Source organism: Musca autumnalis, unplaced genomic scaffold (genome assembly GCF_047663935.1).
Source record: "Musca autumnalis isolate F117 unplaced genomic scaffold, ASM4766393v1 scaffold_2, whole genome shotgun sequence".
Classification (NCBI taxonomy): Eukaryota; Metazoa; Arthropoda; class Insecta; order Diptera; family Muscidae; genus Musca; species Musca autumnalis.
In genome coordinates this window covers 97549733-97562666 of record NW_027411755.1, presented here as the reverse complement: position 1 = coordinate 97562666, position 12934 = coordinate 97549733, and the positions used below count along the sequence as shown (strand labels likewise).

The following is a 12934-nucleotide window of genomic DNA, read 5'->3' as shown; positions in this document are numbered from 1 at the left end:
CATAGTGGTGTAGGGTATAAAAAGAATAGATTAGGGGTTTTTAATCCGATAATATCGATAGAAAAAAACTATCTATCGATATTGATTTTTTAAAAAATAATCGATATTATCGATAGTGCTATCGATTTTTTCAGCTTCAGTGTAAAACGTAGAGGCCGCATTTTACACTTGCATGTGTTTTGGGAATTTACGTCGTTTTAACCTGCGTTTATACATGACAGGACAGTTGAGTTCATGTTTTGATTGTCAAAACTCCAAAACTTGCCTTCCTTTCACATATTTTGTTTTTGTTCATGTTCTTTTGTTTTCAACTCATTTCAATTATTATCTCACATATTTTTACAAAAATATCTAAATTTTTTTAACCCGACTGTCGGTGAAAAATAATTGACTGCTGCGAGACAGCCGACAAATGTATGTATGTGTTAGTAAATCAGAGTTGTATTTGAAGACAAATTGTCTGGTGTAAACGCCTAGTAAGTATCAAAATTTGTAAACAAGACTAACGCCAGCTTATAGGGCGTTTATACTATTGAAGGTTAACCCTGTGGGATTTAAAGATCCAGTGGGTTAATCTTAACCGTTTATATATATTTTTGAGAGGATCTGCATGACAGCCAGCTGATTGTTGTTGTTGTATAAACATTCCAAAACATCAAACCAAAAAAGAAAACTACATTAATTTTAAATTTTTATTTTATTGTTAAAAATGTAATACAACAATGGATAAAAAATAAATTGGAAGGACGAACATACGAAAGATACGCATACATATCTATGTATATTGTATGAGCTTCTAAAATAATTGTAATTCATGACCAGGATTAAGACAACTTAAAAGTGTTCCCAACTATTTAAATTTACCAGCACATCTTGAACTCCATAATACCACTAACATGTTAGCAAGTGAGCGTGACGAGATTCAACGCACGAGCCCAATTAACCCCAGGGTCAGAGAACTTACAGTGGAATTCAATATGTTAGACGGTGAACACAAACGGAAAAAGTGGCATCTGAACTGCTGCAACATGGGAACCGTTGTAGTAAATTATGGACAACGGATAAGGCGCTATCGAACGCTGGTAAGAAGGATGATCGAACATCTGTTATGTTTAACGACGTGGCTATGACAGATTCGAAGAGGTGCACAAGCTATTTTTGCCGACAATTTATCCAACACCCCGATAGCGACCGGACGAAGAGAAGTGTTTGCGATCTCTTCCAGACGAAGGGGAACCACAATTTACAATGGGTGATGTTGCAGATGCTATCCGAGGCGCAAAATCATTCAATGGTAAAACAGTTGGATGACCCGGGAGTCGAGTATTTAAGTAAGGTCCTAAACCCACCCATCGCTTGTCACCCTAATAGTTCCCGAAACCTAGAAGATGGGCAGGGTGGTCCAGCTGCTGAAACATGGCAAGGATACCAGCAAATGTGAATCATACAGCCCGACAATCACCAGTAGCAAATATACTGGAGAGGATCAGAGAGTGCTAACCAGTTGCGGATCATCAACACGGGTTCCGGAACAACAGCACTGCACGCCTTTTCCATATATATTAGCAGAGGACTCAACCAGGACAAACCGTGCCACAGAACAGTGATGATAGCATTGGATTTGACCAAAGTGTATGTACCCTCAGCCAATTACAAACAAAACCAGTAAGGAAAGCATCAAAGTCCGGCGGGCCGACAATATGATACCCCCTAACACCATTTTAAATATGTATAATATACAAATCTGAATCGATTTTCAATAAAAGCAATATCTCCGTTTTTATAGCTTAAAAATGGCATTCCCCAATTTTCAGCTGAATCGGGCGATAAATGTGTCCTGAACGTTGCGAACGGACGGACATGCATAAATCGACTCAGAAAGTGATTCTATGTATATGCCTAGAAGGTACTATGGGTCTATCTCGTTACCTTTTGTATGTTACATACAAATGCACAAAGACATAATACCCTTATTATGTTATAACAGGAATAGGGAATAAACAGGAGTAGTATACTTAACATCACTGCCAATCAGTGCATTTAGCTCTAAACAGTAGATTTTTTCAGGTCCTTTAGGACTTCTATGATTGAATTACTTATATCGTTGAAATCAGAAGCGTAACGAATACCTCTTACAAAGAGTCGACCCAATGTTTCCGCTTACATATAACAAAAATATCATCCAAGAGTAGAATTGGAGATCTTTTCATAGTTCGGCTTATGGAACAAATGTTTTGTAATGGGCCAGCTAAGCAAGTACATATACCTCCATGAACGACAGGTCCCAACTCAAGAATCTTACGACAACCACATTAAAGAAGTGTAATTTGAAGTTTTCATGTGGTTGTTGTTTTTAACGCGTGACGCAACTTACAACGGACCGATTGTGCCGAGCGCTTTAGTTCTCAGCTTGCTAAAACTTAAGCAACAGCGGATGGTCTTAAAGCTCTCCTCACAGAAAACCAACAGATTTTTTACAGATAATAAGATCTTAGAGGATCAGATTTGTTTTTATTAAAGCCAATACAAATTACTATGGAAACAACGAGTTAACGTTAACTGATAGCCATAAAATTTCATATACAAGGTTCTTAGATCAAAAAACGTCGTTTTCCGGACCGCCCTAATGAACAATAATCCGGCAATCTAATCATTATATACAGCATATACTCTCATTGTCTTAACTATTTAATTTAGTCAATATTAAATGCTGTTTCTCTTAGTGCTGGTCAACACTAGAGTGATTTCATAGAAAAATATTCATGAAATAATGCTTTCTTATCTCGAGTTCCCCAATACAGCTATTTCATAAAATTACATCACTATGGGACTCGATCTAGAAACGCATAATTTCATTAATTTTTTTAATGAAATCACTCTAGTGTGGACCGGGACTAATAGAAACTGGTCAATTATTTTTTACACTACTGCCGCTACCACTGATTCTAAAATTGGTTTTTATTTATCCATCAAATTGTTCCACAAAGATTCAAAAGCATCTCCATCCTTTATCCATTAATTTGCGGCGGCTGCGGCTGTATATTACCATATGACTTTACAGTTTGCACGCAGTGGAAAGTCCTGCTGTGGTGGGTGCCTGTAAGATTGTGATGGCACCACCCAAAATCTGCAAAAAGCGGACGAAGTAAGCAGCAGATTCCTCCTAGCATGGACTCGTGTTGTTTCTGCTGGCCGCTGTTTCGACATATTTTGTTCTTCTGTTGCGTTTCGACCAACGATTCATTTTTGCTGCAAATATTTCATGTAAAGAAATAGAAATACTTTTTTATTTGCTCATTAAAGTAAATAATTACTTACCTCTATGCGAAGTCATCTTAATTTTATATTTATTCCAAATTTTATTTTTGCTTTTTGCTTGACAGTCAAAAAATGTAAACAAATTATTTATGAAAACACTTGCAACTTTTCGTACTTTGGCATATGAGTTGCATTTTTTTGTACAAAAACAGTGCTGCATGACATCAGTATCAAGATTTCATGCAGGATCTGAAACAAATCCGGTCATAAAAAGATTTAAATTTGTGTGGTAAATCTTCATAAATTTGATGAGATTAGGCAAACAAATCCTGATAATGAAGGTTAACCCCCCAAAAAGATCTAATATAAACAGCATATTACATTAGAGTTTTTTTCGGTTTATAGAAGTACGTTTAAATATAACCGGATTTAATTAATCCACTGAATTTCACATATCAATTAATTTGCGTATACGACAAATAAACCCCGACAAAAACTCTAATGTAAACACGGAGTTAGGCCTTGTTTACGTGGCGTTTACACAAGACAGTCTGTCTGCAAATACAACTCTGATTTACCAATACATTCAAACATTTGGTCAGTTGCCTCGGCACTGTCTACTAATTTTCGCAGACAGCTCATGTTTCCAATAAATTGACATATTCGTGAAATGTTTAATATTTTTGACATTTAGCCAAACAGCACCATTTTAAATTTGAATTTATTGGTATGTATACATTAAAAATGTCATTTAATTTTCTTGCATTTACATGAAATATATATTTTTAATTTACAGATTGAAAGAAAAATCATTGAATTGTAAAATAGTTGAACGCATTGGGAAGTATAAATATGAAATATGATACTTAACGTGTTTAAAGATGTGTTTAAATTATTTAGAATGAATAATAAAAGAAGCAAGAAAATACTCTCAAAATAACAGCGGCGAAAACATAGATTTGTACACTGGTAATATTCGACCACTATGTTCCAAAAAGGATGTTCTCTTCAAGATTTTTCTCGTCAGCAAATTAATCTTCAATGACAGCTACATAACAAAATAATTAATGCATAGAAAGTAATGTGTTCCAAGGGACTCTCAGACTGCACCGAAAATAACAAAGCGGAAGTTTCACGATACAAAAACTAGTGGTCAACCAGGAAGACGGGCGGCACTGGCTGCCTTGCAGCAAAAAGTACCGACAACGAACAATCACCCCAAGAATATCCGCGTTATCAGCACCACCAAATGCAGCATCTCCACACCAATAGTCTTCGTATGTAAATCAGGCACAAATTCATGGAGCATAAAGTCCAGTGACTCTGGTTGGGTCCCATCAAATGCCGGCGGCATGGATCAGATTCGAACAGTTCAAAGGATAAGAAGAATACTGGCTAATATAATCCTTCTCCTTATTTGTAACGTCGAAACGTCATATACTTGTCACACATGTACTTGTCCAAAAAGAATAAAATGTAGTAAAAGTCATAAACATATAAAAATTCAATCGGGGTTGTCTCAAATTGGCGAAAAGGATATACATATTTAAACGGTCGCAAGCATATTGGATTGATTCTCTAGACAAATAAATAGGAGCTGCATCATTAATATGCAGTGTCGCGGCAGGCAGGAGTTACTGCTGTCTGCACGAAAAGACGAAAGGGAAACAATCTCAAAGTAGCCATAACGGAATTAGACGATTGACTCGACACTCAATGAAGGAAGTTCTGGGTTTAGTTTTCTTTTTTGACACTGGTCGAGCTCAATGACCGATGATTTTTCGTCAAGTGAAAATGGAAAGTCGACGATTCGAACCCACACAACCACCATTATGTGACATTTTTTGCTGTTGGTAGCAGCTCATCAGAAATATCGGCTGTGGAGTGGCTTCTCTGTTTTTTCGTTTGTCTTGTTGATGATATCTTCAAAGTATCGACTTATTAGTTCGACCGATTTGGAGAGAAGAATCGTTCGATTCAGTTGTACCTCCCAGATATACATATATATTTCCTCCTTGAAGAAGGTTGCTATCAAGGAGATATTATTAGCTAAAATGGTACGCGCGATATCTCATAAACGGAGCAACCGATTTGGTCCAAACGTTGGATCTCGAAATATTTTGTCCAAATTTAGTATAATATACTAAACACATATACATACATATTATGTATGTTCAAATGTGGGCCCTTTCGATCCACTGCTTAGGGTACCACCCACACAAATGTTCAACATTATGGTTTATCTGAGGTTAGATGTCTGTTCGAAGAGCTTGTGGAATTTTTTTCGAAGGTATTCCTAGTGACCCTGTTTACAGCGATATTATGTTTTTTGTGGACAAGTTCATGCTCCTGATATGGTGACCAACTGAAATAACTGCTGGACGCGATATCTATCGAGAGGAATGACTCCCAAAATAAGACACACTTCCACCATGGACTATGTCAGACCATTCCTTTGTGTACCTCCCCCGCAAACTTTGAAGCTTTTACCTTAATTCGTAATTTGTCGAGAAGTTCATACGCCCAAAATTCAGAAAACCCCTTAATACATAAGTTTTTTAGGAAAAATCGATATAATTCGCACAGGCTGATGGTATATCTCTGTTGGTAAAGCCGACAGATACTTGTTTAATTGTTTTTCAGGACTTTTAATTTTATCTGCGGGTGGAGACCGTTGTCGTGGCGCTCTTTTGACATACATTTATTTAAGACTTTGTATCATCGATGATTAAATTCCTAATTTCCTTTAGTATTCTTAACTCATTTGAAACCAATTAATTATCTATGATTTTATTTTTGTCAAAGGCCTATTGATTTTGGAAAGGTTTGGCAGGCTATCTCTGATAGTGATTGGTTGGATAGCATATTATGGCATACCGTTGTCTGGTATCTTTTTTATTAAACACTCATTAATCTAACGAAAGTTGCACAAATAATATTAAAGTATGTTACAAATACACTGCATCCGAAAGATAACATTTCCTCAATTTGTTTGTATATTATAAAGAGTGAAATTTTGAAAATCGTTATGGTCGTCATTCCAAAGAATATCCTTCAGGATATGGGCTTCCAGTTCGTGCTCGGATCTCCGTAGAACAACATTTCTGTTTGATGATTTTTCTTTTACGTTGGCATCATTTTGAAGGAAATATAATTCGATACGTATTAGAATTGCAGTATTTGAAATGAGAGGCAGTAATATTTTATTAGTTTTATACATATATTTTTCAAATTAGTTCAATTAAATTAAAAATCTTTTATTTTCTTCTTTCAAATGAATGTTCATTTAAATGTAAATAAACAAGAAACAGCTGGTTTAAATGACACTGTCTGCTAAAATTGCCTGGACAACTACGTCACAAAAACAGTTCTACATATTTTGACAATTAATACATGAACTCAACTGTCCTGTCATGTGTAAACGCAGAGTTATATTATAGCCATGGTAGAATAAAGTAAAGGTAGGCCACAGCTAACAGCTGATTACAATTTTTTTCTTTTTATGGCCTAAACTGTCAAAAGCGGGGTTGACATTTTGTACTGATTTTGACATTATGCAATCATAAAGGTAGATGTATCGCTGAATTGTTCCAACAAAAAAACTTCTTCAGTAACACTATATCATAAAATTGAAAACAAGGACAAAAAATGGGTATTCGCATGGCAAAATAAAATTATTGATTTTTTAGCAAAACTTACGAATGAACAATTTATCAAATATTGATATTAATTTAAATTTGTTCCAAAAGTATGGTAATGTAAAAATACAATTTTTGTAAAAATTCTGCTGACATTTATCTGCAAATCGGATACCATCAATCACGATGTCAGATTAGCCAAACTTGTCAAGTAGAAAATAAGTGAATGACATTTTTTCTCTGTCATAAGTTTGGGAAGAACTTTTGCTATTTTTGGAACACTTTTCCAACAAGAATATTCTGGAGCCTAGCTAAAGAAATGTTTTTACACTATATGGCACTTTTAACATATAAAAAGTGAAGCTTTAAGTTCCATATGTTTTTGTAATACGGGATAGCTATGGAGGAACATCTACCATTATTATTGTACCATGCCATTTGACGTTTTAAGCCATGGCTGCAGGGTGGCATTTCTCAGTGATTTTCATACCTGGCCTACCTTTACTTTATTGTACCATGATTATAGGTGTCTACGATAACTTTCCCAGCAAAAATTACTCAGTCAGTTCCAGCAACCTCTCTCAGTGAATTTTACTCTCTCAAGCAAGAAAAATTGCAGAAAGTTATCGAACAGCATTTTGCAAAAACTTGCAAGAAAGTCAGCTGTTTCCGAAAATGTATGAAATTTGTTTTTTTTCTTTTGAAATTTTAAACCAAATGGAACAAAAACATAAATTTTAAAATTGCAGTTTACTTATTTAATGCTTTAATCCTATCCACAACGCTTTAGAATCTAAAAAAATGTGCAATTGTGAAATTTTCTTGGTCAAAAATTTTAACATTTCGAATTGTTTACATTGAACAGGTGATTAAAAGTCAGCTGATCAGACTTGCAAATTTTTGAGGGACAAATTTTCCCAGCAAAAATTTGCAAGTTCTCAGTCACAAAACTCTCCAAAAATCTCTCCAAACTCGCTCTCTTTTGCTGGATAATTTTGTTATCGAACAGAATTCAGTAAAAATTTGTACGAATTTGTACAAATTTTTGGGTTATCGTACAGACCTTATAGCCTTTTGCAGGGTTATGCTAATGCTAAGTTTACATTTACGAAATCCACTCGATCCCAACTGTCAATTCCATAGCTCAAACGTCAAATGAAATCTCATCTGGATTTCATGTGACGTTTAACATATGGATTTGACAGTTGAAATCGAGTAGATTTCGTAAATGTAAACCAAGCATTAACCTTCTTCGTCGTTGGCCAGACTAGCAAGGTTTCTCGAAACCAATTTCGTTAAAGTTTCTTTTCAAGTTTCGTAAGTCGATGGTCAGACTAGCATGATTTCAACATGGCGACGTCAAGTTTATAGGCGAGGGGTATGAAGTAGTGAAACCCATGTACATGGTTTTCTGTGTTTGTTGTGTTGCCTCTTCTTGTTCTTCGTGCAAAGATTTTTTCTTCAATTTTCTTTCATTTTTATTTTCTCAAGCAAACGTTAACAACAAAACAAACATAAATATATTTAATAATAACATTTAATTAATGAAATAGTGAAAATTTAACTATTAATATTAATTTAATTATTAATGTTAATTATTTTGTGTTGATTTTTTTTTTTTTGGGGTTTTTAGTTTATTTATATCTTTTTTTGTTTTTATTGGTATGAGAAACACAACAAACGCGAATGGTAAAATAAAGAGGACACGCAAAGATCTTAAATTTCACGTTAACGTGTGTGGACATTAACGAAATTTGAAAAGAAACTTTAACGAAATTGGTTTCATGAAACCTTGCTAGTCTGACCATCGACTTAGTGTCCACACACGTTAGCGTGAAATTTAAGATTTTTGCGTGAACTAAAAAACAACACGAAATAATTAACGTTAATAATTAAATTAATATCAATAGTTAAATTTTTACTATTTCAGTTATTAAATGTTTCTATTAAATCTTTTTATGCTTGTTTTGTTGTTAACGTTTCCTTGAGAAAATAAAAATGAAAGAAAACGGAAGAAAAAAACTTGCAACGAATAACAAGAAGAGGTAACACAACAAACACAGAAAACCATGTACATGGGTTTCACTACTTCATAACCCTCGCCTATAAACTTGAAGTAGCCATGTTGAAATCGTGCTAGTCTGACTATCGACTTAATGAGGATTTATTTGACGTATACGCAAAAGAATTGACATTTGAAACCAAGTGGGTTTGTTAAATCCGGTTATATATAAACGTACTATAGCTATAAACCAGCTATAATATTATGATATTGACTAAGACGGCACATGTCCAGGTTTTGACAAAAGAAATGAAGAAAGTGAATGAAGAAACAGTATACTAAAGGGACAATTAAAAGTCACAACAAAGCAGAAAAGAAAACAGAACAAAGGAAAGAAACAAAAAACAAAGAAGAATAAAAAAGAAAATTCTTTTAATTCTTTCGTCTGATAAAAAGGCTCATAAATGACTCACTAAAGACTCATAAACGATTATATACATGACTCAAAAAAAGTCTCGAAAAAGAGTCACAAATTAATCAACAAGCGTACTGTTATAGTACGTTTATATATAACCGGATTTAACAAACCCACTGGGTTTTAAATGTCAATTCCATTGCTGCTTATATTTCAAATAAATCCTCATTAAGAAGGTTAACCCTGGAAAAGGCTATAATATAAACATGGCCTTAACTTCCATTGTGAAGGTTTATTTCATGTATTCGAAATAGATTTTCGATTCCAGTTTACATCTAAAGCCACAACTAAATGGATTTTTCTTGTTTGCTCCCTTTTATGTATGGTAAAAGAATAAGGAACGACCGAGAGAAATTCGAACTAGGTTGCCCGTTGTTGTTGTAACAGTGTTTATTATTGTGTTTGCGTGTTCGTTCTGCTCAATCTGACTCTGGGCCAATCTCCAGTTCCAGGAAAGTGGTTGCTTCGATGGGATGTAACCACATATCCACTGGAGTTAGAAGAGTAGGTTTGGCAGGGTAGTTGATGAAAAGGTGCAGCGTGTCGTGCGGGCCCATGCCGCATAGTGGGCAGATGTTTTGCACGGTGCTATCGATACTTGCCCAATAGGAATTTAAGCGACTGCAATATCCTGAGCGTAGTTGAGCCAACTACGCTGGTTTGTCGTGGCAGCTGAAGCTCCTTAGCTGCGATAGATGGGGGATGTACTCCGAGGACTTTATTCACACTGTATTTGCTTATGGCCTTAGGAACTGCGTCCGTGTGAATGCTATTCAGACCTGTCTGGTATGCCTGTTGATCTAGGGGCTCTCTCCTATTGATGAGACCGACTCCTAATCTCATCACTAAATTTAACCTAAGCCGAAAAAAAAGAGAGGCTCATTCTTTATTCAGAATAATTTCCACAACTATGCCTTAAGATCTAAACAAAAGTAAATAGACGCACATATGCACGCTGTACCTAAAAATGCATTATGCACACAGCATGCATAATGTTTCGTGGGTTACAAAAATACACAATTTATGGCCGACAGTTCTGTTGTCTTTAAATATAGACCCTATACACACAATGACCTCATGCGTTGCTGATTACAAATCTACCTGACTCCATTTACACAGAAAAACAGTTCTACAAAACTGTACATGCTCTCGGCCTTAAAAGATCATAATCTTTTAACAATTATTTAGGTATGTTACTTTTTTACAAAATATGAATATTATCATTAACATAATACAATATTTTTCACTTTCAAATTTCAACTGCTGAAGGCATTACTTAGTTTCTAAGTTTATAATAAAAAGAATATAAAAAATTATAATAATTTAAATCTAGGTGATGGCACCCAACACCTTCAGCAACCAGTTTGGATGAGGACTTCTATTCTCTCGATGAAATACGTGGTATATCCAATTTCTTTTGGTAGGATATTTCTTTTTAATTGCTCTATTGATTATACCATCATAACCAGACCAACTTCGAAAACTACTTCTGGCATCATTTCCTTCTTCATCATCGGCATTATTCAGCGACATCTCTATGTTATCTCCACTTTGCCATCTTTGTGATACCATAACAACATTGGTTGGTGGTTCATGTGTTGCGCCCGTTAGATACCTTTGAAATACGGTAGCACCACCATCTTCATTGGTATCTTTCTTGGATACCCTTGTTTTAGGATCACCTTTGAAATTTCGACGTCATCCTTCTCTCGGCTGATTACAAAACATTGCGTTTGGCTAATATCTTCTTCGCCACACAATAGTTTGTCGAAAGCAGCAACTGCGAAATCAAATGAATTCTTATTATCCATTAAATCTTGATGCTCTTGCCGCTGCTGCGCCATATCATCGCGGTACCGTTGGAATTCAGCTTCCACTTTGGCAATATCAGAAGCATCTTCTTGCCTACATTGTTATCAGGACTAACATAATCTTGTTTTCCCCTAATGTCTGAATGCCTAATATCGTACCTGGGAACCCATTTCCCATCGACTTCTTCATAATCTTTTACTTCCATCTCTTTAGGTGCTACTCTAGAAAATTTCCCAATTCACAGTATTTGATAACATATTTTTACAAAATTGAAATATTCCACGAAATCATCCTCTTTAGGAAACTCCCTCAAATATTCCATCAATATTGACGATGCAGTATTGTATCTTTCTTTGATATCTTCTACCTTTAGAGACTCATTTCTTATCTCAGTCTCCAGATCATTTAAAATATACTCAAAATTTCTTATTAAACCGCATTTTAATGTAGTAGTATCCTGGTCGACTCCGAGTGTAAATTCCTATACCACTAGAAATGAATAAAATGTGTAAAATTTTTAACATATTCTTTATAAAGGGCATTCGTTCGAATATAATATATATTTTTGTGGGCTTATCAAGGACAGCAAAGACCAGTTCTTCTTCGATCGATTGTGTAAAAAAATATTCGATTGTAGGGAAGTAATGGGTAGAAAAAGTCAAATTTTCACTTGTTGCCATAAAATGGAAGTTTTTGGTCATAAACGGCCATACACAATTTGAAAAAAAATCGATCGATGATTTACTAGATTTTGATGTCTTTACTAGATTTTCATTGAATCACCTAATAATTAAGATTTTATCTAATATTATGTAAAAGCTCATCAAAATATGATATGGGGTGGTAAAAAAGTCTACTGTGTTATAAACATCCGAACTTCATACTGTAGAGAAGTCATTCTTGTCTTCTATTAAAGGAATTGTTGGACTCCTATGAAAGACATTGTGGTCGCTATGGGAAATCCTACGGATTACACTGTGACACAAAATGGATGTCAACGTATTGGTGGGAAGACCTTTAGGTCTTCTGGCGAAGGACTTGTAGGACGTACATATATAGATGACGTAAAATGTCCAATTATTATTCGATTGTCATAGAACTTTACTTTTGTTTGCAAAAAATTGAAGGGTCAGTTGGCTTGTTCCTTTGGCTACACTGTTTTGAGCAATTCTGCTCATTTCTAAATATATGGACACTATATATAGAGATGGACAGTGGGTAAATACCCAATGGGTAAATACCCAATGGGTAAATACCCGGTAAATTGGGTAAATACCGGGTAAATACCCATTTGTGGGTATTTATTTGGGTATTTACTATATTGAATCGCTAATACAACATCTTAGACCCAATTTCTGGGTTTAGGCTATGAAATCGATTCAAAATGGGTAGTTTTACAATACTTTAAACAAGTGGGTAAATACCCGAGTATTTACCCAAGTGTTGGGTAAAAACTCATTAACTGCCAAACCACTTGACGTAGGCTGACAAAATTTGGCTCCAATCTTACTTATGTCAAGAGAATATCTAGCATTGAAAATGGGGTCCCTGGGTCCATGTTTTGAAATAGCCCCCATATAACCGTACCTCCCGATTTAAGGTATTTTTTTGCCTATTTGCCTCATTGCACAATCATAGTGGCTGAAATTTGGCATATTGAGTTCTCAATATGTTGAAAATACCCTTGCAAAAACTTGTCAACATAGGTCCACGTTTTCTAATAGCCCCCATATAAGGGTACCCCGATTT

General features: G+C 35.1%; 2 long non-coding RNA genes across 2 annotated transcripts; one reads left to right on the top strand and one right to left on the bottom strand.

The window, feature by feature from the left end:
- Positions 1-678: 678 nt before the first annotated feature.
- On the bottom strand, positions 679-3430 carry LOC141392974 (uncharacterized). Its single transcript, XR_012409933.1, has 2 exons — positions 3319-3430; positions 679-3249 (listed from the first exon to the last, which is right to left on the bottom strand). It is a non-coding gene; the product is annotated as an uncharacterized lncRNA (long non-coding RNA).
- Positions 3431-3865: 435 nt separating this feature from the next.
- On the top strand, positions 3866-4766 carry LOC141392975 (uncharacterized). Its single transcript, XR_012409934.1, has 2 exons — positions 3866-3985; positions 4055-4766. It is a non-coding gene; the product is annotated as an uncharacterized lncRNA (long non-coding RNA).
- The last annotated feature ends 8168 nt before the right edge of the window (positions 4767-12934 follow it).